This window comes from Triturus cristatus, chromosome 3_1, assembly GCF_964204655.1.
Source record: "Triturus cristatus chromosome 3_1, aTriCri1.1, whole genome shotgun sequence".
Classification (NCBI taxonomy): Eukaryota; Metazoa; Chordata; class Amphibia; order Caudata; family Salamandridae; genus Triturus; species Triturus cristatus.
Window position 1 is genome coordinate 903,156,003 of NC_140583.1, and position 25,589 is coordinate 903,181,591.

A 25,589-nucleotide genomic window follows, 5' to 3' on the forward strand; every position below is an offset into this window, starting at 1 on the left:
TACAGAAACATGACGCAATACGTCATGAGGACATTTACAGTCCAGCCAGCAATGGCAACAACAAATACAGCTCAAGTTCAAAACACAACAACTCAAATTACACCACAAATGTTACAAGCAGTAAAGGGTAAAATGCCTGTGAAATGGTATCAAATGCCATTCTGGATAGCTTACAAAATAACACAGCTAGAAACTGTATTTCCAAATATTAGTCCTTATGAAAAACACAGAATGCTAACAATCTGCTTACCCATGGGGATCACACCACAACTAGAGGACTGTACCTCGTGGGGTACAGTTTTTGCTGCCATATGTTCCAGAATTCAAGGTATTCCATCATTAGCAGTAGTACCAGACGTATTAAGACAAATACAAGATGAGTACGGAGCAGAGCCCGCTCTAAACTTAGGGATGAAGTTACTAGGTAACTATGCTCAGGCATCAGCGATAATACTGGCAAATATTAAAGGGGAAGCAGCATCAGTGGCCATCCGCCAATGCCTAAGGGTGTCCAGTCCTTTACAACAGGAGCAGGAACTGCCCAAAATAATTGAAACTGAGTATGCAGAATTAGGCAGGGACAGTTTGGGTGGGAAAGCGTTAAAACCACAACTCATGGAGAGCTCTGAAAAGGAGACTTTCAAGCAGACACCTACATCTTCTAAAAATAGGTGGGACAGTAACAAAAAACAAAATGTTAAAGAAAACAGATCTTTTCATAGGAATAGGGATAACATTAGGAAACCTGACAGATATCAGGATACTGATACACGTTACTCTCATTCCTTTCAGGGTTCATCGAAAAACACCAAGAGGGAAGGACGGTCAGACAGACAAGAAGAGCGTACAAAGTCCTGAGACAAGCAGCACGCTCAAGAATATACTTCCAAAAAAGAAGATAAAGCCAATCAAAACCACAGTTCAAAAAGAAGAAGGTTGAAGGTCTAAAGATCAGACATGCCCAGAATTCCGAAGACTCGACTACTGAAGGGGGAATGGGCTCTGAAGATGCTGGACAGTGCAGCAGAAGTAACAAATGCTCGCCAGAACCTGATGGAATTTCTGGTGACAGCGAACATGAATGATTATATCACTGTCGAAACACCTGATACGAGGGTAAGTGTCCCACATAAATCATATGAAATAACGCTCCAAATGGAGGGGGACAAATGTAAGACAGTTAGAGGTCTCTTTTGGGAGAGCCTGACGTTTGGCTATGATATTTTGTTAGCTAAACAAGATTGGCCCCCAGCATTCGTCATGGATTGCCCTAGGGGAGAAACAGTAATTTTACCAGCATTTTCCGACCACGTTCGAAAACATTTTAAATATACATATGCATGGGAGTGGGTGGTAGCCCAGGCTCCAGCATCATACAAAAACCATGTTGGATGGGATGAGGATTCAACCCACCACATTATTCCACTGAAAAACACTCCAATTTCACAAAGTCAGTATCCTATAAAGCAAGAAGCTAAAAAACAAGTCAGGGAGATCTTAGATCAACTTGAATATCATGGGGTGATTGAAACATGCACCTCTCAAATGAATAACCCTTTGTTTCCGGTATCAAAACTAGACAATTCAAATTGATTACAGACATTTAAGCACTTGCACTAAGACGTTTGCAGTTCAAAAAGCACACAGTGCCGCATTGAAAAACAACATTGTATGGAAAAAATACAAAACAAAAATAGCTATCTCAAACGGATTATTTTGCCACAATATAGCGCATGAAAGCAGATACTTTACAGCATTCTCAGCGCTAGGATCAAAGCGACAATTTTGCAGACTCTCCCAGGGGTATAAGAATAGCCTGGGGTTGTTTTCAGCCAGAGTAACTGAATTACTTCAAAATCTGGATGAAGGGGCATTGTCCTATGTGGACGATGACCTGGAGGAACACTTTAACAGAGTGAATACCATCATTTTGCATTCGCATCTGAGGGCTACAAATTCAACTTTAAGAAATCGAAAATAGCCCACCCAATGTCCTTTTTCTAGAATATGAACTTTCAAGTGAAGTGAAAAGCCTAGCAGCTAACTTTTATAAAAGTGTGTGCTGCTCCAACCTCCAAAATCACAATCAATACTAGGATTCTTTAATTTTGTCAGAACATACATTTTGGATTACAGAGAAAGAGTAAAACCTTTTTTATGATTTATTAAAACCTGATTTTTCAGTTCGACAATGGACACAGGAACACACAGATACACTTCGTTCCTTACAAGCTGCCATGATAGCTTCAAAACACTTACAGACATGCGTAAACATACGCAACCTGGTGATCTGAATAGTTGCGGGTCAATCAGGGTACACCTATCTAACATATAATGAAGGTTAAACAGTACCAATAGCATATAAATCTTACTTGTACACAAATGATGAAATGCGTTTCGCATCTACAGAAAAAATTCTAACAGCAGTACAGACTGCTGTAATCAGAGAAAGAGCCCTGGCTCAAGGGAAATGTATAATAGTCGTGACCCCAGTTCAAGCTGTAAAGGCTGCAACAAAGGCAAGCGTTCCCAACGCTAAAGCCTCAAATCCAAGATGGATACAGTGGGCTAAAATTCTCCCACTGCAACAGATGTAGAATACAGGTACGACCCAAATTTAAAAACACAAGCATTTCTGCAATACAAACAAGAATATCCTCTACCAAATGCAATAATGCCTCTAGATCAGTATAAATACATTATTTACACTGATGGTTCTGCGCAACTGGCCATAGGGAGTAAACAGCAATATAGCGCAGCGTGTGCTATCATTAAAGGACTGGTGCGGGATGGAAAGTTTAATCCGAATTGCACAAAAACACAGTGTCTCGAAGACTGTACGGTGCAGCTGGCAGAACTAAAAGCGCTGATACTGGCACTGATGAATACGGATCGAGAATTCTCCACACTAATTGTGTGCGATTCGTTTTACTGCATACAGTCATACAATGAATATCTACATAACTGGAAACAGAATGGGTTTAAAGATGCAAAAGGTGGCAAAAGGTGGCACAATTTAGCACAAAATACTTTGAAACAGAAAGTGGAGTTGAAAAACGAACTACCAAGGGCTCACGTGATACACATACTGAGTCATCAATGTGATGGCGTTCACGTTGAAGGGAATTCATTGGCCAACGAGACTGCAAAGGGGGCAGTACGCACAGCTTCCATAGCTGCAATCACTCGTTCAAAAAAGAGTATAGACAGTGAAATAACGGTTGCGATTATTGTTACATGTAAAAACAGCTCAGCAGTACCAAAGAAATTTACACTCAAGTACTCCTATAAGCTAGATGCAAACAATGTTCCATATGCTCAGATTCCTGGAGTGGGGGATAGAGTAATACCAAATATGGATCGAAGGTTAGGATGAATTCTAGCAGCGCATGAGGGGATAGGTTTTGCACAGGCAGGAGTTTCAGCTACTGTTTCTCTATTGAAACAACGCTATTGGTGGCCAAGACTAAGAAGGCAGACTAAAGACTACGTCTTGAAATGTGACATCTGCTAACAGATGAAAAGTTCCACCGTAACACGTCCAGTGCAGACACAATTACTAATATCAGACAAACCACTAGCATGTGTTTATTTGCACCACTGCGGCCCCTTACAATCTGATAGGGGTTACAAGCATATCATGGTTGCAGTGGATTCCTGCTCTAGGTTCCTGTGGGTACGGTCCCAGCGCTCGGCTAACGCTCGAACTGTTATAAAAGATTTGCGAGTCTTTATAGGGACATACGCAATCGGCACACTTCATTCTGACCGTGGCCTCGCGTTTAGCTCTAGGGCTTACAAGGAAACTATGGGGAGTCTTGGTGTAGCATTGCGGTACTCCTCTCCGTACCATCCTGAGGGAAATTCGGTTATGGAGAGGAAATCCGAGACCTAAAGCAATCTTTAACAGCTAGAGTATTAAGCTTGGGTGGCAATTGGGTAAAACATCTGTATGAAGTCCAAAGGGTGTTAACTAATCAGCCAAGAAGTTCTTTAGGGACGGTCATTACTTATGAGGTCCTATTTGGGATAAGAATGTGGGTACCTGATCTTGCTTGTGAATGCACAGTGGTGGATAAAAGACCTTTTGATATCCATGAACGTTTGGCTATTTTACAAGACCTGAATGAAAGCAGGGCACAAGAGAGTATTGTCAATATAAAGAATGCCACTGGGGAAGCAAAAAGTATCACGGCAAGACCTGTCTGGATCCCTAAAGTCGGGGATCTGGTCTGAGAGAAAATAGCGGACAAAAAATAATTTGTACCATCATACAGAGTAGGCCTGGGCCAAAATTCCGTTCCGTTCGCGGAAATTGCGATGATATTTTGACATTTTCGCGTTCCGCGGAAAGCGCGAAAATGTCAAAATTTCCGCATTCCGCAGCTTAGCGATAATTTTTTTCTTGCTCGCGCTGTAAAACAATACATTCTCGCGCGCGCGCGATCGCCTTACCTGAATCCCTGCGTTCTCCGACAAGTTTTCTTGACCCGGTCGCGTTCTCCACGAGATGTTGGATTTTGGTAGCCATTTTGCGCTGTCTCGCGAGAGTTCGCGGCCGCATTCAAGTCATTTTTCACGCGATCACGTCATTTGTCGCGCGATCACGTCTTTCTTCTCGCGATCATGCACCGCGCGAGTATGAGAAGATTGAGATCTCGAACATGTCATTCTACATCGCGAGCCAGAGAATGAGGACGCGGGCACATGAAATCGAACGCGAACAGGAGAAAGAGACCGCGAACACGTCATATCCAACGCGACAGGGACAAAGAAGAGAACGCGATCATATCGTTTTCGACACGCCGGCGGAAGTAATGTGAAGCTCGAGAACTCAACAACGTAAAATTTACAATTTGGAGAGGAATATCGGCTCTAGCAGCATGAAACCATGTGCAAATACTGATTTTGGATGAAAAGAACTCCTTACATTCACATTTGGCTTTCCTTTTTTGTGCAAGGAGTCATTTTTTTACAAGGTGGAGAGAGGGAGGAAGTGACACAGATTCTCCAACTTCCTGTTCCTGTCCAGCAGGCTCCTCCCAGTGCTTTGTCCATCTCCTGCTCATTCTGCCTTTGGATTTGGAGCTGGAAAGATCACTCTTTTTGTCTGCTGCATCATTGCAATTGGATTTCAGGATATTTGGAATAGGATATTTTACAAGTAAGTGGTTGTTGTGTTTGATTGTGGGCATTGCAGTTGTTGTGTAACTACAATTTATTTTTGATAATTAATTATCATCATTCCTTTTTTTTTTTTTAATTTTGTGGGTTGTAGTAGTAGGCCCGAGCTAGCCATGGGCATGGCCTCATGGGTGTGTGTGTGCATGATGAAGCAACTGTTCCTTTTGTTTTTTGAATATATTTCATTTTCAATCACATTTAGGGCATGAATGGCATTGGATTGAGTTGGGGAAGTGTGTTTTTTGGGGTGGCCTTGCTGATGTTGTTGGGCCTGGCCATGTGGCTGGTGGCCATTTTGAGGCCTAGGCCTGCAAGCTTGCCTGGCCTTGTCTGCCAACAGGCCTGCTTTCATCCACTGCTACCAGAGCAGGTAGCCACAGCTTTAGTAATCTACTGTTTTCTGTTTGCTCTGTTGAATTTAGACATCATTTTGGGCATGGATGGCATTGGATTGAGTTGGGGAAGTGTGTTTTTTGGGGTGGCCTTGCTGATGTAGTTGGGCCTGGCCATGTGGCTGGTGGCCATTTTGAGGCCTAGGCCTGCAAGCTTGCCTGGCCTTGTCTGCCAACAGGCCTGCTTTCATCCACTGCTACCAGAGCAGGTAGCCACAGCTTTAGTAATCTACTGTTTTCTGTGTGCTCTGTTGAATTTAGACATCATTTAGGGCATGGATGGCATTGGATTGAGTTGGGGAAGTGTGTTTTTTGGGGTGGCCTTGCTGATGTTGTTGGGCCTGGCCATGTGGCTGGTGGCCATTTTGAGGCCTAGGCCTGCAAGCTTGCCTGGCCTTGTCTGCCAACAGGCCTGCTTTCATCCACTGCTACCAGAGCAGGTAGCCACAGCTTTAGTAATCTACTGTTTTCTGTTTGCTCTGTTGAATTTAGACATCATTTTGGGCATGGATGGCATTGGATTGAGTTGGGGAAGTGTGTTTTTTGGGGTGGCCTTGCTGATGTAGTTGGGCCTGGCCATGTGGCTGGTGGCCATTTTGAGGCCTAGGCCTGCAAGCTTGCCTGGCCTTGTCTGCCAACAGGCCTGCTTTCATCCACTGCTACCAGAGCAGGTAGCCACAGCTTTAGTAATCTACTGTTTTCTGTTTGCTCTGTTGAATTTAGACATCATTTTGGGCATGGATGGCATTGGATTGAGTTGGGGAAGTGTGTTTTTTGGGGTGGCCTTGCTGATGTAGTTGGGCCTGGCCATGTGGCTGGTGGCCATTTTGAGGCCTAGGCCTGCAAGCTTGCCTGGCCTTGTCTGCCAACAGGCCTGCTTTCATCCACTGCTACCAGAGCAGGTAGCCACAGCTTTAGTAATCTACTGTTTTCTGTGTGCTCTGTTGAATTTAGACATCATTTAGGGCATGGATGGCATTGGATTGAGTTGGGGAAGTGTGTTTTTTGGGGTGGCCTTGCTGATGTTGTTGGGCCTGGCCATGTGGCTGGTGGCCATTTTGAGGCCTAGGCCTGCAAGCTTGCCTGGCCTTGTCTGCCAACAGGCCTGCTTTCATCCACTGCTACCAGAGCAGGTAGCCACAGCTTTAGTAATCTACTGTTTTCTGTGTGCTCTGTTGAATTTAGACATCATTTAGGGCATGGATGGCATTGGATTGAGTTGGGGAAGTGTGTTTTTTGGGGTGGCCTTGCTGATGTTGTTGGGCCTGGCCATGTGGCTGGTGGCCATTTTGAGGCCTAGGCCTGCAAGCTTGCCTGGCCTTGTCTGCCAACAGGCCTGCTTTCATCCACTGCTACCAGAGCAGGTAGCCACAGCTTTAGTAATCTACTGTTTTCTGTGTGCTCTGTTTAATTTAGACATCATTTAGGGCATGGATGGCATTGGATTGAGTTGGGGAAGTGTGTTTTTTGGGGTGGCCTTGCTGATGTTGTTGGGCCTGGACATGTGGCTGGTGGCCATTTTGAGGCCTAGGCCTGCAAGCTTGCCTGGCCTTGTCTGCCAACAGGCCTGCTTTTTCATCCACTAGGATCAGAGCAGGTAGCCACAGCTTTATTGATCAAGTGTTTTCTATGTGATCTGTTGAATTTTTAGACATCCCCTTCCTGAGAGTGTAGTGTGTGGCTGTACACAGTACTAGTAGTATAACATAGCTCTAGTTAAAAAAAAGTCATAAATGGCTAGACTATCTTTTGTTTGCACTAGTACAGTACTAAGTAACTGAACCACAAAAACAAATGCAACATTTCACTGATGTTCTTCTCCTGTCTTCTTTGCTTTTAGGTGCACAAAAGACAGAGTAGGAGGTGTCATCGGCATCACCTGGCTACCCGTTGTACTGCCAGCCAGACAGAAGTCCTGCTGCGCATCACGCCCACGTGTGACCAGAACTTGTTGTGCATCTGCCTCCTGCCTGACATCGGAAGAAGATGGCCCCAAAGAAAGGTACCAGGTCCAGTACCAAGAAAGTTGCTGGTGAGAAGAAGGAACAGAAAAAGGAAGTGCCATTAACCACGACTGGTGGTGTGCCGGCCAAGGTTTTTTTTGGCACCAAAGCGTTGTCCGGGAACCAAGCTGGGACCAGCACAGCGGTCCAGCAACCCCACCAACCTAGGCCCAAGGGCTTTACAGTCGCAGAGGTAGCCAGTCTACTAACGGGCAACGATGTTGAAGAAATGTCATTACCGCAAAGTAGTACACAATCAAGTTCAACGCAGGCGCAAACTCAGCATATCAGTGTCAAGCCGCCGCAACAAGAACAGCAGCAGCCACCGCAACAAGAACAGCAGCAGCCGCCGCAACAAGAACAGCAGCAGCAGCCGCCGCAACAAGAGCAGCAGCCGCCGCAACAAGAGCAGCAGCCGCCGCAACAAGAGCAGCAGCAGCAGCCGCCGCAACAAGAGCAGCAGCAGCAGCCGCCGCAACCAGAACAGCAGCAGCCGCCGCAACCAGAACAGCAGCAGCCGCCGCAACCAGAACAGCAGCAGCCGCCGCAACCAGAACAGCAGCAGCCGCCGCAACAGCCCACCATAGTAGTTGTTGCTCCTGACGTAGGGGCATTTCAGGAAATCGAGCTTCCTGCAGACAAAGCGGAGCGAAGTCCAACCACTGTTTCAGAACATCTATTGTCTTCCAGACCACCAGCAAGGAAAAGGAGGCTTAGTCCATCATCTTCTTCTTCAAGCCCCGCTTCTGATGATCGTGATGACACTTGGGTCCCACCAGCTCGGTCTGAGAGTGAAGTACGCCACAAGACATTGCTTCTGAAAAGGAAGGTCCCAGAAAAACGTAGAGTTATGGAGGTAGATGTAGAAGAGGGGGGTGATGATGTTGATGAAGACGAGCCAGTCATCACGCACATTACTCCCGCCCCAAAGGGATTGGAGACCGACATTCTCACCCTATCCAGAAAGGCTGCTACTGAGCGGGATGTAGCACGGATCTCACCAACACAGGTTACACCACCACTACCTCCAGCTGCCATATTTTCCAAGGCCCGGCAGGGACCTACATCCAGCTCAACCATCTCAGTAGGAAGTGGTAGTAAAAGTCACAGTGTAGGTGGACAGGGTCACATATTTTCAAGCACCCCCTCAAGTTCATCTGGTGTTGAAAGTGGCACATCCAGCAGTGCCAGAAAGTTCTCCTCCCCAGTTTGGGACTTCTTTTCTGTTAGCGCCAAGGAGGAGAACGTTGCTATATGCGCAATTTGTCGGCAAGGTGTTCGGCGTGGTAAGCTTGGTACAAACTATGGTACCGGAGGACAAGCAAGTCATCTCAGAATACACCACACTATTGTGTGGGAGGATCACCTACTTAAGTTAAGAGAAAGTAGGAAAACTAAACCCTTTGAAGTTGGTCAGGAATCAGGGAGCGATATTATTGTGGTGGCAGGTGAAGAACAGGGAGGCATTTCTAGCCCTGTCTCCAGTAGTGCAGTCACTGCAGTGGTAACGCCCACATCCTCCTCAGTAAAATCAGAGTGGCACCGCAGTAAGAGCCATACTCAGAGTGTGGGTGAGACACCAAGGCGACCGGTGAGTACCTCAATGAGACAATCTGTGTCGTTGAGCCTTAGTGGGTTAATGGCACCACTAAGGAAAGTAAGCCAGCCTACCATTGACAGCATGTTTAGGTTGGAGGGGCAGTTCCAACGCAACCACCCAACGGCACGATTGTACAATGCGAAGCTGGCTAAAATGTTAGCGCTGGACCTTCTTCCTTTTTCATTTGTGGAAGGGGTGGGTTTCCTTGAATTTGTGTCTGCCATCTGCCCGAAATGGAAAGTTCCCAGCCGGTCCTATTTCGCAAGAATTGCTGTTCCGGCACTACATCATGATGTGCTGGAATTGGTTGGTCACGGTTTGCAGCAGAGTGATGTGCACAATATCCACCTGACAACAGACATGTGGACCAGTTGCCAAGCCACAGATTACATGTGCATCACTGCACACTGGATCTCTTTTGTGGGGGTTAAAGATCAACTATCTGCACAAGGTGTTGTTGACACAGCTGCGATTTTTGAAGGTACTCGGAAACATGCAACTGTAGCCATGTTCGCCATGGAGAAATCTCATACGGCTGAAAACATTTTAGAAGAGTTTCGCACCAAGGTTTTGGAATGGCTGCGGCCCAGAGGGCTTGGTATTGGTTTTGTTGCCACAGACAATGGCAGTAATGTACTTAAGGCCATGGAACTTGGTTCCTATTTCAGGGTTCCGTGTTTGGCACACTGCATAAACATTATAGTGCAAGACTTTCTGAAAAAAAGAACCCATAGTAAGCAATTTACTGTCCATCTGCCGAAGAATATGCACTCATTTCAGCCATTCTTTTAAAGCTCGGAAGCAGCTGAGGATCCTCCAACGTGAGCGTAGGATGCCAGTCAAGGCACTCATCCAGGAGGTGGCAACACGTTGGAACTCAACGTATTACATGCTTGATCGTCTGTGCGAACAGCAGAGGTCACTCAATGATTATGTCTGGTACAGAAGCAGTGATGCTAGTGTTAAAGGCATGACCCTTCAGAGGGAGCAATGGACCCTAATTCAATGCCTGACTGAGATGCTGTCTCCTTTTGAGGTCTTCACACGTGAAGTCAGCAAGGAGGACTGTACAATGGGCCAAGCTATCCCATTGTTGCAAATGCTAGAGCATGAGCTGAATAATGTGTCTGAATCCTACAAAGGTGTAGAGGACAGAAGGCAAGCCCATGACTTGGTGGAGAGCTTATCCAGGCGCTTATCAGAAAATGTAAGGATACAAAATAAAATTTTGTCACAAGAACATTACATTTGTGCCACAATTCTGGATCCACGTGCAAAATTAGGACTATTCCTTTCTTTTTCCGACACTGATGTTGCCCGCTACAAAAGTTGTATAGCTGAAGCAGCCATCAAGTTTGAAAACGAAGGGCTGCTAATTAAAAGCCCGCCACATCAACCCACAACAAGTACTGATACTGAAGCAGGCCATGCAGAATCAAGTGCAACTTCGTCGGCTGAGGGCAGTGCGGTTGGCTCACAATCGCAACACTCACCATCACCATCGACTACAAAAACAATAACTGGATCATTCAGCCGAGTACAATCATTATCAGATTGGTATGTAAAGATGGGCCGTAAGCACAGTGCTGATGCACAGAAAAAACAGCACAAAAGCTTACCAGCAGCAACCCTGAACATTGAGCGGATGGTCCAGGCCTATCTGGACGACCCAACAGAGGTGTACGTTGATCAAAACCCAGTGCAGTATTGGTATAGGAAAAGGTCTGAATGGCCACAGCTCAGCAGGCTGGCAATAAGCTATCTGGCTTGCCCTGTCGCAAGTGTCTCTTCCGAACGTGTTTTCAGTGCTGCTGGTTCCATTGTAACCTTGAGAAGGACCAGTCTATCTCCCAAAAACGTGGAGAGGTTAACAATGATCAAAATGAATCAGCACTTCATACCACCGAATTACACAATGCATGAATCAACAGAGGAAGATGAGGACAGCGGCTCAGGTGACGGAAGTATTGTGTCAGATGATTACCTACTACTGGAAGATCCCCCAGAGTTTGAGGACGAGCTATACTTCCCTGACAATTAGGCTCGCACTTACTGTCTTCCTCCCTTTTTTCCCCCCTTTGTTTGTGTCTGTTGTTCCGGTTATAAACTTGTGAATCGCAACCAATGCATTATCACCGTCTTCTAATCTTCTAATTTAAGATACAAGTTTCAGGTGTCTGCCATTTGACACTACAGTCCTCAGAAATCCAGCTCCTCCGCTCGATCATACTGCATCTCCTGGTCAATTCCATTTCCCTCATGAATGATGATTGGATGATGGTAACAACAAATTCAAACTTTCCTCGTCCTTCCAAAACAAGTGGACCATGAATCTGATGACTTCTATAGCTATCCTCCTTCAGAGCCGAGAGAGACTGGCCATTAACTGAAAATAAGATGCAACAGGTAATGATTGATGCCATGCATTGGCCGCAGAATAGCAGACTGAATGATGTAGATTTTGTTGTGTGTGTTGCGCATGAATGAATTGATGTAATTGTGCACTGCCACTAATCAACATTCTACAGAACACACTAATTTTCCCCTTCTGGCAAACAAGAAATGTGTACTTCTCCTGCATCTTGGTGATACATTGCTTTTAATTCAATACAGGAAGGGGACTCACTCAATCTGCGCAATGCAAATGACTGTGACTTAACAGCACCGTCCATCATGATGATGGCGAAAGAGACGGCCTGCAGCGTTAACGAGATGAGATGCAACAGGTAATGATTGATGCCATGCATTGGCCGCAGAATAGCAGACTGAATGATGTAGATTTTGTGGTGTGTGTTGCGCATGAATTGATGTAATTGTGCACTGCCACTAATCAACTTTCTACAGAACACACTAGTACTTACTAATTTTCCCCTTCTGGCAAACAAGAAATGTGTACTTCTCCTGCATCTTGGTGATACATTGCTTTTAATTCAATACAGGAAGGGGACTCACTCAATCTGCGCAATGCAAATGACTGTGATTTAACAGCACCGTCCATCATGATGGCGAAAGAGACGGCCTGCAGCGTTAACGAGATGAGATGCAACAGGTAATGATTGATGCCATGCATTGGCCGCAGAATAGCAGACTGAATGATGTAGATTTTGTGGTGTGTGTTGCGCATGAATTGATGTAATTGTGCACTGCCACTAATCAACTTTCTACAGAACACACTAGTAATTACTAATTTTCCCCTTCTGGCAAACAAGAAATGTGTACTTCTCCTGCATCTTGGTGATACATTGCTTTTAATTCAATACAGGAAGGGGACTCACTCAATCTGCGCAATGCAAATGACTGTGACTTAACAGCACCGTCCATCATGATGGCGAAAGAGACGGCCTGCAGCGTTAACGAGATGAGATGCAACAGGTAATGATTGATGCCATGCATTGGCCGCAGAATAGCAGACTGAATGATGTAGATTTTGTGGTGTGTGTTGCGCATGAATTGATGTAATTGTGCACTGCCACTAATCAACTTTCTACAGAACACACTAGTAATTACTAATTTTCCCCTTCTGGCAAACAAGAAATGTGTACTTCTCCTGCATCTTGGTGATACATTGCTTTTAATTCAATACAGGAAGGGGACTCACTCAATCTGCGCAATGCAAATGACTGTGACTTAACAGCACCGTCCGTCATGATGATGGCGAAAGAGACGGCCCGTTAACTTAAGATGAGAAGGAACAGGTAATAAATGATGATAATTAATGGCATGCATTGGACACCTGACTCTGAGCTATTGGTCTTTGTGTTTGCGTTGTTTGTTGTGCACAAAGTGATGTCAAAGTGTACTAGTGGTAATCTATCTTTCTGTACACAATAAAGAATGACTCAAGTCAGTAATATTTATATTTCTACTCTTGTTGTGTTATAAAAATTACACTTGTACTGCAGGCCGATCTTCAGTCAGTAGAAGTATCAGAGCTGATGATGAAGTCAGGAGGATGTTTCATGAGTGGCATAAAACGGAAAAGCCTAAAGGTAAACACGTGAACAACAACCACAGCACACCCAAATGTCTGTGTAGAAGTTGAATAGAGTGTTGCGGTGGGATGACTGCAGTGCATTGATTTTACTAACTTTAACTGTAAAATGCTATGTCTGGAATGGATAATGTGCTTTGCGTTTGTCCAACTCTTTGAGAGAAAAAAAAAGGACTCTAAAGTGTTAACGTAGGATGTGCTAATGGTAAGCACTGTGGGCCTGATCTCTCCTGTTACTGTTGAAGGTCTATGCTGGAAACAGACTACAGTAGAGATGATGCATATGCATACATGCCACCTCGGAAAGTGTTCTTGTTGCACTACACCATCACTTGTGCATTTGTTTTCACTTTCTTTCTGAATATCCCCTTTGGTTTTCAATCTAAAATTACAGGCCGGGCCTTGTCCAAAACTTTGTAAAACATTACAATGCATATTAATTACCTTACCAATCAATCACCTTTTTATTCCAGCCGGGCAGTGGCGAGTGGTGAGGCGACACACCCAAGATTGATGGGCGAGAGGAGCAAGAGGAATGCCGAGATGCAAAAAACCAGTCCACATTTTTGACCAGGATAAGACAGTAACAGTATCCACTTTTCACTTCTTTTAAATAATTTGATTAATATCTTGTATACATTCTTTACAACAGTGTGTTCCTGGAGTTGTTATTATCAATCATCATTACGTTTGCTCTGTGTTTACGATTCTTCACTACCAATATTTAAAATTTCTATTTGCTATCTGTTAAAGTATTAAGGCCGGAACAGAACAAGAAATAGAAGTGTATGTAATCCGGGTCTCATCATGCATGCATTTCCTTTTTATACCTTAACATATAGAATGGATATGGTATGGTAGTCTTCAATGATTGTCGTTTGTTTGTCTATGTATGCATACTGTTTTTCTATGTCAAACCTTTCCCAAAATCCCCCTTCCCATCCAATCAACGGACCCTAACCCTCTTCCCCCGGGCTGTGTGACTTATTGTCGAGGTGTAACTAAATTAAATGTACACCAATACTTAATCACACACTTGCTGGGGCGGATGTGGTGAAAGCAACACTACTTCAATTTCAATGCAGAGCGATGATCTTCTTCTGCTTGCCCACCCATGAGTAGGATATTTCAGAGGTTATTTTATTTAACAAAGGAACATATACCTCAGCATGAATTGCCGGCATTGATTGGATTTGTTTGTTGTCATTCCTCATATACAGCACTAACTGTTAGACTGTAGGCATAGTCAAGTCGACAAAACTATAGTTTGTAACTCTGTCTAGTAGGCTATCCTCATAATAACCAGCATTCAGTTTTTTTGTCAAATATTTGAGCATATAATTGTTGCTCGGTAAATTCTGTGATGTACTTCATTCAACTACTCCTCTAACAGTCTCTCAAAGGCGATTGACTATCTCCTTTTCTTTTTTTGGAAATGCTGCCACCCTGCCAGTGTATACTACTACTACTATACTACCACCACCACCCCAATCATGGCATGTATGAAAAAGGAAACCATCTTCACCATGCAGCCAGTGCTGTGCCACAGTTGGACATAAACATCAAGCACCGGTAAGAGAGAAGTTTGGGGGAGGCAGAATCAATAATGGACATGTTGTCAATGATTTCAGTTTCAAACACCACTCAAAAGAATGCATAGTAGGACCAGTCAATGAGTGAGGTGTGTCGCATCTATCTGTTTGTGTCTTATACAGTCAGCAAATTATTGAAATCAAACACACGCTATGGGCGGCCATGCACCAGCAAAGAAACAGTGTGATGTAAAACAGTTACCCCACCTACAAAACATTAACAACATTGCATGTAACATAGAAAAATATATTTAATTGACCCTAACAAATAAACTAAACCCACAAAAGCTGACCCACCCACCTCCCTAACCCCAACGACTGTCCATAGAAGTAGAGAACGCCCAAACGAGTGAAGAACGAACAGGAATTAAAAAAGGGGCAGTGACAGGGACTAACTGGTGGGGCGGGACTGGAGGAGGACACGCATCTGGTCCTCTAAATGGGCGACGCGGCGTCTAAGGCCGTGGCAGTTGCAGCCACAGTGGGGGGGGGGCACCGGAGATGACACGGTGGCGGCGGGCAGCCGTCCGGCGGTGGCGCCGTACCACTGGAGGGCGGTGGCTGGGGCCCGGGGCACTGGAGGAGCCTTCAATAGCTGCAGCAGCCTCCTCCTCCTCCTCGGCTAGGACCACCAGCCGCCGGTATTCCTGCTGGATTGCCTCCAGCTTCCGGCGCCGTGCCTTGGCGGCCAACTCCTTACGCTTGACTTTCGGAGTTGCTGTGTATCAAAAAGAAAAAAACAAGACAATTGTAAAATATAGTCTTAATAAAACAGTAGGACAAGGTAATTATTTATACACATAGTAGCATGGTAGAGTAGCACTATAAAATAAAGCACAGTAGTACATAACATTTTAAATGTCGCACGTCCTTCTTCCTTCCACCTGTCTTACACTTTTTAGTTGAACAGTGCACCAGGTGCTCTTCTCCATAAAACTTTCAAAGCGGAGTTGAAATCAGATAGATGAGGACATTGGTTACTCAATACTCCGGCTCCTAGTCCTATACCAATTAAAGGGAATTCTAGTCTTCTAGTTCACTCTTCAAACGTCCCCAAGAACTCATACTTACTTACGACATCGGATAGCGGGCGGACTTTGTCCGCCCGCCATCCGACTGCTAAAAAGGGTGGGGGTCCCGTGGGGACAATTAATTAGGATGATGCGCCCGGCACAGTGGCGGGCGCACCCTGTTATTTTAAATTTAAATTCTGGTTGGCTTTGCTGAAAGCAATGCTAAAATGTTGTGCTGCTTTTCCAAGCACAACATGACGGGCCTCGCACGAAGCCTGTCACGTTTTGCTTTGAAAGTCGGGGGGGTACCATAGCATCGGTAGGTACCCTCCATGGGGGCCCCCAAGCATACTCTGCAATGTGTGCATGCCTTTCCGTGGCGAACGGCAATGCCGCCACGCAAAGGCATTCCAAAATGCAGATTATATGGCTGCCGGTGTGGTGAGAGAGACACCACCGCCATATTGAACCCTTTTCCGCCTGGACATGTCTGAATATTTTCTACAGGGATGGCGGGAGGTTTGCCCCTGCTGTGACGGCAGTGAATTCCAGCCAGCCCGGCGGGGGCAATACGCCCACCATTCTAATGGGGCCCTAATTCACAACTGTACAGTATACATATACATACAGTACACCTTTGCAATGAGTGTGCTGTCAAGTTCAACAATAGTTAAAGATTATGAATCTAACTTACCACCGCCTGCCACTGGTGCTGCCACTCCCCCTCCGTTGCTATCTGCAACTGCCGCATCCTCGCCCTCGGCGTCGCCTTCGCTGGCCCCAGCAATGGTGGTCGGTAGTGCGCCTAGAAAACATTACACATTTATTAGGCGACATATACACCTCCCCCCTATTGATCAGTAGCAAGGTTGAAAAATGAGTTAATACTAACATACATCACTAGTACAAATCAGGTAGTAGTAGAGTAGACACTAAGTTATATGATCATTGTAGCATTTGCTTGATTAGCCCTAGCCATGCACATGTGACGTTACCTTTACCTTGCAGCTTCTTAAGACACCTTTGAGCCCACATGACCTGCCTCACACTGCTACTGTCTAGTCTACGCGCTGCGTACAAGCGGTCAACAAACATTAACAAGCCACTTTTTTAGGAAGAACTGGTGTACTACTGTTACTGTTAGTCCATATTGCTTATCCATAGATGCTACACTTTTTGGCACGGCTGAGAAATGCTTGCAAGTTGCAATATACTAACGCACACCATTTCTTTTTTCGCATTACAGACGCAAGATTCCCTTCTACGAACCAGAGCTTCTGAACGATGCACCAACTACCAGTACTAGGTTCTTCTGAGGTGAGGGGTCCCTTCACTCACATCTTCATTTATAAATGTATATAAACTAAATTGCTATGGGATGGTGGTGCTGCCTTCCACCACTTCAGTTATCATGATTTAATTCCCAACTGTATAAGTGTAACAATGTATATTGTTTTAATGTTATTGATTTGCCGGTTGGTGCTGCTAAGAAAACAGTGTACAGACCTTCTCAAATTGAAATAAAAATTTTAAACTTACATAGACTTTGTGGTATTTGGTGTGGAGTGGACTAACTTACACGAGTGAGCAAATTAAAGTAAGGGTGTGCATGTGAATTGCTTCCACGACAGAGGTTGGGTGTGTTATGTTCTGGGTTGTCTATTTGTTGAGTATCTTGGGGGGAGGGTTCCGAGACCTAATAGTTATGACAAGACAGTACTATAGTCAAGCAGTGGAATTGTGGTGGGTGCGGAATTTCTGATTGAGGTGTGCAAGGAAGGTCCAACCTACCATCACCAACATCCTATTTTCTGGTGCAAATGTATGTGCAAGATCCCTACAACAGTGGTATGTCCTATAGGGTATCATATCAAAATATTAAGAAATCTGGTAGGGCTGTTGTTGCTGTGAATTTTCAAAGCCTAAACATCAATAAGAGTAAAAAGTAGTACAAGACAACGACCCAACGGATTGTACGAGCTACTGGTGAATATGAGTTTTATATTACAACCTTTCACAAAGAGTGGCACTGGCCAACTGGGCAAGACTAGCTACTACAGTACAGACAGACAGACTGATAGTATGTAGTAGTACTCAGTCATCATAGCGGAGGCAGGGATAAGCTTTTTGAAACCGTACAGATCGAAGGATAATTGGTGGTAAAAAAATAGCATTTGGAAACACACTATAGTTCGGGAGAAATGGGGCAGTAAAAGTTATGGAATAAGAAATATTATTAAAAACAAGAAGACTTACTGGGGCCAGCAGAGGAGCCCTCAGCGGTGTCCTCCTGGTGGTGTTCCTGTCCCGCCGACTGCCCAGTCCCTGCCCGTCTGCCCCTGGGTGCTGATGAACAGGAAAGATATAAGAAAGAGACAAACATTGATGGATGGTGTCAAGCAAATACAATATTTTTCAACAACGGTCAAAAAACACTTATGTAAACAATTGCAATAACTACATTGACCGATCTCATCTGGTCAACATGTAATATCGGGGGATTCGCAGTTCGACTACTTAAGTTACTATTTATCAACAGTAATCCATTCTTCCATTCTGATTCCAGAAAACTAAGTTACAAGTAAGCCTAAGTATTAGTACAACGTACCACCCAACCTAGCCCACCTATTCCAGGCATGCCAATTGTACATTAAGTATGCATTTCCACTGTATTTCTCAACAATGTGTATGATCCAATCATGGAGGACACATGAACATGACTACATTTTTTGTATACACCAAATTTTGGTTTGATTGATGCTGATCTGCTACTGCTAAGTAACTGCAAAGCCTACCTCCACTCATTGAACAAACTAGAAAGGTTCTAAAGACTGCCGTACTAGCAGCACGTCACGTAACTGAGTGAGGGGGGCATCACGCATACCACTAACCAATTAGAAGCTCATACAAAGTACCTAAACCTATGTATCAATCCACCCCTATCTATTAGTGACAGGACAAAGTAAGGAGTGGACGTGAGTCACTGTAGCATTACGTAACTTAATTTCTCTAAAATAAACTCGTAAAGAATCACGCTAAGCAAGCGCAAACGCAAAGCTGCAAACAAGTAAGATTAGTAGTAGCGCAGAAGAGCACCTGTGTCATAATCACAGAAGACTTTTAAACGTTATTAACCTGGAATGTATTGCAAGCAGCAACATTCTAGCTGGTTGGAAGGAAAAAAAGATATTCGCAATATATAACATAGAGCAGAAGAACAGACACAAAGTTGTAATAATTAAATAGGTACTCACCAAGCCCCGGGACCTCCACTCCTAGCAGGTCCAGCAGGTCCTGCTCACGGTCCAGGATGTCGGACCACCGGTGCGTCAGCTGTGCCTGGGTGCGCCGGACCCCAGAGATGCGCGACACTGCCCGGCGCACCTTCCCCCACCGCTGCCGACGCTCCCGGAGGCCGTACCCGGACCCAGGCCTGCCACCTGCTGCCAGGGTTGAGGGGAGGTGGCGCTGCACAAAGAAAATTAGTGCAGCCAACTCCGCCTCCCCAAATAAGGCCCGTGCATGCACCCCTTGTGGGCGCCGCCTTCCGCAAGGAAGGCGGTCGCGGCTCTGGCTGCGCCGGCGAACAGCCCTGCTCTTGGACATGGTTCTGGGGACGGGGCTGGAAAGAAAAGGTAAAATAAATAAAGGAGTAAAGGAAATAAATAGCGGGCAATACAAAGAGAAAAAGTAGCTAAAAAACAAAAAAAAAGTAGACAAAAACCAAAAATATAGAGGCAGGAAAATAGTTAGAGAAATAATAAGTAATAAAGATCCAAAAAAAGTGGCTATAAACAAAGGATTGAAAAGATTTAGGGAGGATTGAAAATCAGGCCCCAGAACCATGCAATAGAGTGGAAAACAAGATGGCCGCGCCCATTGCGACCACGTGCGCAAGTTCGCGCGATATTTTCTCCCTGAGCAAGCAAAAAGCAACGCGATCAAGTAAAGGCGATCGCGAACAGGAAATATCGACTGCGAACATGCATTGCGCGACCCGGAACAGGAAGTAAACAACGCCAGAGGGCGGGACAAGTGAAAACAAGATGGCCGCGCCCGTGAGCAACCGCATGGGTAAGTTGGCGACCCGCGAACACGCAAAAAATACCGCGAACAGGCGGCAAAAAAACTTCCGCGTTTTCGCGATATTTCCGGCGTGTTTGCGGAGATTTTCTACATTCTCGCGATAATTTGCGGAAGTTAATTCTGCAAATTCCGCCCACCCCTAATACAGAGCCTGTACCTGTCCTGGCAGTTGAAGGAACAAGGACTGTACTTCTGCCACCTCTTGCCGGTAAAAAGGAGAAAAGATTTGTCTCAGTTGACCTAATCAAACACCACTATGTGGCCGATACTGAATAGTAGGCTGAGTGGACTCCGAAGTAACAGACACCCTCCTCTCACAACTAAACAAGAAGTTCAAACAGAAAGACTCATCACGTTTGAAGTGTCACATACACCGAATGAAGGACTAAGCAACAATGCGATGGAACTCGTTCCTCTTGAAGTTGAAGTTCAAAATGAGAACTCAACTGAAAGAAAATGTCAATTCAACCAAACACGGATATCTACGTCAACATGCACGCAACAAGCGCAAGCTACAGTTGCCACAAAACCTAGGGAACTACCGAAAATTTATCAAACTGCATCTGGCTATTTCATTGACTTTGACACCTTCTCATTAGATCCAAGCGAAACTAAAATGACGCCAGCCCAAAAAACTGGTCTACAACAATTTAAAGATTGTCTGATCTTTCTTAAAAAGACTTACCTGGTAACACCTTGGGTGAAACTCTGGGTATCTAGAGGAATACTTTTCTTTCTTTTCTGTATAGGCTTAGTAACTGTTTTTAGTATGCTTATTAATGGAACTTATCTTCGAGAAAGCTCTGCGGCACGAAAAGTGAATATGATCCTGAAACCGCACCAATCATCACATTGTGGGAGAAGAGACCTGTCATCAGTGAACGTTATGGATCGCTGACAGAATATCGACAGTCAGAATATCGAGGTACAAAAATATCGTTGTCCAGAATATTGAAGTACTATCTACATAATGGTAAGTAAAAAAATATCAGAAAAAAATATCGCTGTTAAAAATATCGTTGTTAAAAATATCATTTTTTTGTAATGTTTAAAAAATAATGTAAAATAAAGTAAATAAAGCATATAATTTAAAAAAATATTAAAATTATAAGTAATACACATAGGTGCCGATTCCGATCCTGTAAAACCCGGTTACGAATGGTCATACGGAGCGTATTCTCCGTACGACTCGTACCCGGGAAATCCTCTTTACAAAGCAGCAAGTACAATTCGTACCGAAATACCATTTCCGTATGATTCGTAAAAAAATACGCGCGGCTAAAATATACCCACAATTCTGATCCGGGACATCGCGTACGTGACGTCCGGACGGAGTCAGGCAGCGTTTTACGGACCAGCAAGTACGATTCGTGCCTACATGACTGCGCACGGCTCATTTTTTACGGCAGCCAAAAACTCCCGGGAAATTGAGGACGACGGGAAGAAGGAGCACCGGTACACGACAGACAGCCATGGACCCCATCCTACGTGTCATCCCGGCCCTCCTAGCCTACAACCTGGTGCACCAAAACCGCCGCGCACGCCGCAGAAGGTCAGAACAACACCCAGGGGCAAAGGGGGGGTGAGGGGCAGGAAACATAACCCCTACCCAATTTGAAAAAATACTATATTCTGTACATACATTACCTCCAGGGTCTGGTCACTTCGGGGGACGTGTCCACCAATCCCTGCGTACCGCAACAACGGAAGTGGACGTGGACGCGTACCCGTCACCACTACAATGGTGGGACGGACCGTACCCATGCTCTGAGGGCATGGGTACGGTCCGTTCCACCATTGTAGTGGTGATGTAGGGGTACGCGTGGTACGGACCGTTCCCCCGCCCTCAGAGCAAGGGTACGGTCCGTACCACCATTGTAGTGGTGATGTAGGGGTATGCATGGTACGGACCGTACCCACGCCCTCAGTGCGTGGGTATGGTCCGTACCACCATTGTAGTGGTGATGTAGGGGTACGTGTGGTACGGACCGTACCCACGCCCTCAGAGCGTAGGTACGGTCCGTACCACGCGTACCCCTACATCACCACTACAATGGTGGTACGGACCGTACCCACACTCTGAGTCCGTGTGTATGGTCCGTACCACCATTGTAGTGGTGATGTAGGGGTACGCGTGGTACGGACCGTACCCATGCCCTCAGAGCGTGGGTACGGTCCGTACCATGCGTACCCCTACATCACCACTACAATGGTGGTACGGACCGTACCCATGCTCTGAGGGCGTGGGTACGGTCCGTACCACCATTGTAGTGGTGATGTAGGGGTACGCGTGGTACGGACCGTACCCAACCTATGAATGCGGGGGTACAGACCGCATCACCCGTACCCCTAGGGCACCAGTACATTTGTGATACAAGGCGTACACACGCCACAAATGTTGGCTTAAGGCCTGGTGCAGCATATAACCAGTATATTAGGGTGTGTGTATGCCCAGGACATCAGTGTACTTCACCAAGGGTGCGGGTGGGTGGGTGGGTGGGTGGGTGGGTGGCTGCCTAGGATTCCCAGCAGTGGACAAAGACATGTGAGGTGTGGGTGCAGAGGAATACCAGCAGTGGACAGAGACATGTGAGGGGTGGGTGCCTATCACTCCCAGCAGTGGACAGAGACATGTGAGGGGTGGGTGCCTATCACTCCCAGCAGTGGACAGAGACATGTGAGGGGTGGGTGCCTATCACTCCCAGCAGTGGACTGAGACATGTGAGGGGTGGGTGCCTATCACTCCCAGCAGTGGACAGAGACATGGGGGTGGGTGCCTATCACTCCCAGCAATGGACAGAGACATGTGAGGGGTGGGTGCCTATCACTCCCAGCAGTGGACAGAGACATGTGAGGGGTGGGTGCTTATCACTCCCAGCAGTGGACAGAGACATTTGAGGGATGGGTGCCTATCACTCCCAGCAGTGGACAGAGACATGGGGGTGGGTGCAGAGGACTCCCAGCAGTAGACAGAGACATGTGAGGGGTGGGTGCCTATCACTCCCAGCAGTGGACAGAGACATGGGGGTGGGTGAAGAGGACTCCCAGCATTGGACAGAGACATGTGAGGGGTGGGTGGCTATCACTCCCAGCAGTGGACAGAGACATGTGAGGGGTGGGTGCCTATCACTCCCAGCAGTGGACAGAGACATGTGAGGGGTGGGTGCCTATCACTCCCAGCAGTGGACAGAGGCATGGGGTGGGTGCCTATCACTTCCAGCAGTGGACAGAGACATGGGGGTGGGTGCAGAGGACTCTCTGCAGTAGACAGAGACATGTGAGGGGTGGGTGCCTATCACTCCCAGCAGTGGACAGAAACATGGGGGTGGGTGCAGAAGACTCCCAGCAGTGGACAGAGACATGTGAGGGGTGGGTGCCTATCACTCCCAGCAGTGTACAGAGACATGTGAGGGGTGGGTGCCTATCACTCCCAGCAGTGGACAGAGACATGGGTGTGAGGGGTGGGTGCCTATCACTCCCAGCAGTGGACAGAGACATGGGGGTGGGTGCCTATCACTCCCAGCAGTGGACAGAGACATGGGGGTGGGTGCAGAGGACTCCCAGCAGTGGACAGGGACATGTGAAGGGTGGGTGCCTATCACTCCCAGCAGTGGACAGAGACATGGGGGTGGGTGCTTATCATTCCCAGCAGTGGACAGAGACATGGGAGTGTGTACATCATTATCAGATGACCACAACTCCATGAGTGTATGTACACATCCCTAATTTTCGACTATGTTGATAGTGCCATAACAACACATCACTGACAGCAGTGTCCCACTCCCATGAGGATGAATGTCTTTCCCCCACTGCATGACACACCACATGTGGGTGTGAGGACAAATGACACATGCATACCCACCCATGGCGGATGCAGCACAATACACACACAGAGATCATGCCACAAGACTGTATAGTCATGTCAATGCCTACTAAACTAAGAGAGCCAAAGGGAACACACACTGTCACAGACATCCCAGGACTGATAGGAATGTACAGGTACTGGGACAGCCACCAAGATGTTGTCTCTCATGGAAGGAATAGGGTGGAGTTCCAACAGATACAATGCCCACAATTGTGAGTCAGGTGCCCAAATACCCTGCAGAACAAGTACCATATGTGTGCTAGGCTGGGATTACACACATGCATAGTGCAGAAAAGGGAGAATTCTCCATGAAGGCATGGCAACATACTCAATACACAAGTACAGTGACTAGCAAGGATGGCACAGACGATGCAGCCGGAGACATTGCTGAGCAGGCATGGCCATAGTTGAAGGGATCCATCACCAACAAAGGGAATGTATACACAGGTCAGCACAACAATTGTGCAAATCTCTGCAGGGAAGATGTCAGGTGCCACGGAGGAAGGGGCACTCCTTGGTACAATGTCTCAAAAAACACACACAACTAAAGATCCTTTGCAGAGACCTTGTGATGGCACGCAGATCCCATGGGCCACCTCATGACCATCTGACTCGAACCTTTGCCCGAAACATAACACATTACCACAACCCCAACTCCTGGAGCATCAGCACCAACATCAATACCTGAAATGCAATAGTGTTCAAAGTAAAAAGAAAATGCTTTAATCAGCATAAGATAATATTTTTTTTCAAGAACACTATATACAAAGGCCAATGGCCAGTCCAGAATAGAAGTCCTTGGGGAAACACATGGGCACGTGTCTCCCCTAGCTTGCCTGTACATAAGAACCCTCAGGTTAGTCAACTGGGGGGGGCATCATGTGGGAAAGGACCAGGCACCACAGGGACAGGAGGTGTAAGGGTAGGTGTGGTGGGGGCAGGGACGGACACCTCCACCACAGGGGGTGGGGCAGCACCAAAGGTGGAGGTGAGCTCGGTGCTGCACACTTCTGCCAGGGCGTCCAGAGTATCCCCTGCACTGGAAGAAACCAAAGGCACAAAGGAGGGGGGGCATGGGGGTCGGAGGGATGGGGTGCAGCGCTACTGGGGGAGGGGATGGACATGGGGGGACTCAACTCCCCTACCCAGGGAGTGCCTTGCCCGTTTGCGGGCTGGTGATCCAATGGGGCTGAGGCCCAGCACAGACATGTAGCTCTCCTTGTCTGACTGTGTGGCAGGGGAGCCAAGGGGAGTGCCTTTGGAGGGATTGGGTAATGAGGCATGCGGACTCAGACTGTGGCTGCGTGTATGCCTGTGTGCCCCAGACCCAGTGGGTGTGCCTTTATCCCCCTGAGTGTGCGTGCCAGGAGGTGTGTGCTTGCCCTTACGTGTTGGTGTGCTGCCTGTGTCTGGTGGGGTGCATGGGACAGGCATGGGAGTGGGAAGTGTGGATGGGGCTGGGGTAGGGGGGGACGAAGCACTGCAGGAGACTCACTGCTGCCATCAGTGAAGAGTCCATGGACTTCAGTAACATCCGTTGGTCTGACATCGCTGCTGACATGCCCTCCATGAACGACACCTTCTGTGTTAGCAGTGTGGTGTGTCCATGGAGTACATTCAGCATCGATGTCTGGCCAACCTGCAACTGCTGCTGAATGTCCACAGACTCTGCAGTGAGGGCAGCAGGGGTGATAGGGGCAGGGGGTGCGGTGCCTGGCACGAAGGAGACATGGTGGTGCCCTGCACGGACAGAAGGGACTGGAGCAACTGGGAGGGCGGTGATGGGAATGGAGGAGGCGGGGACAGATGTTGTGCTGCTGCCAGGTGTTGTAGCAGCCTCCGCCCCCTCGAGGAGTTCAGCCT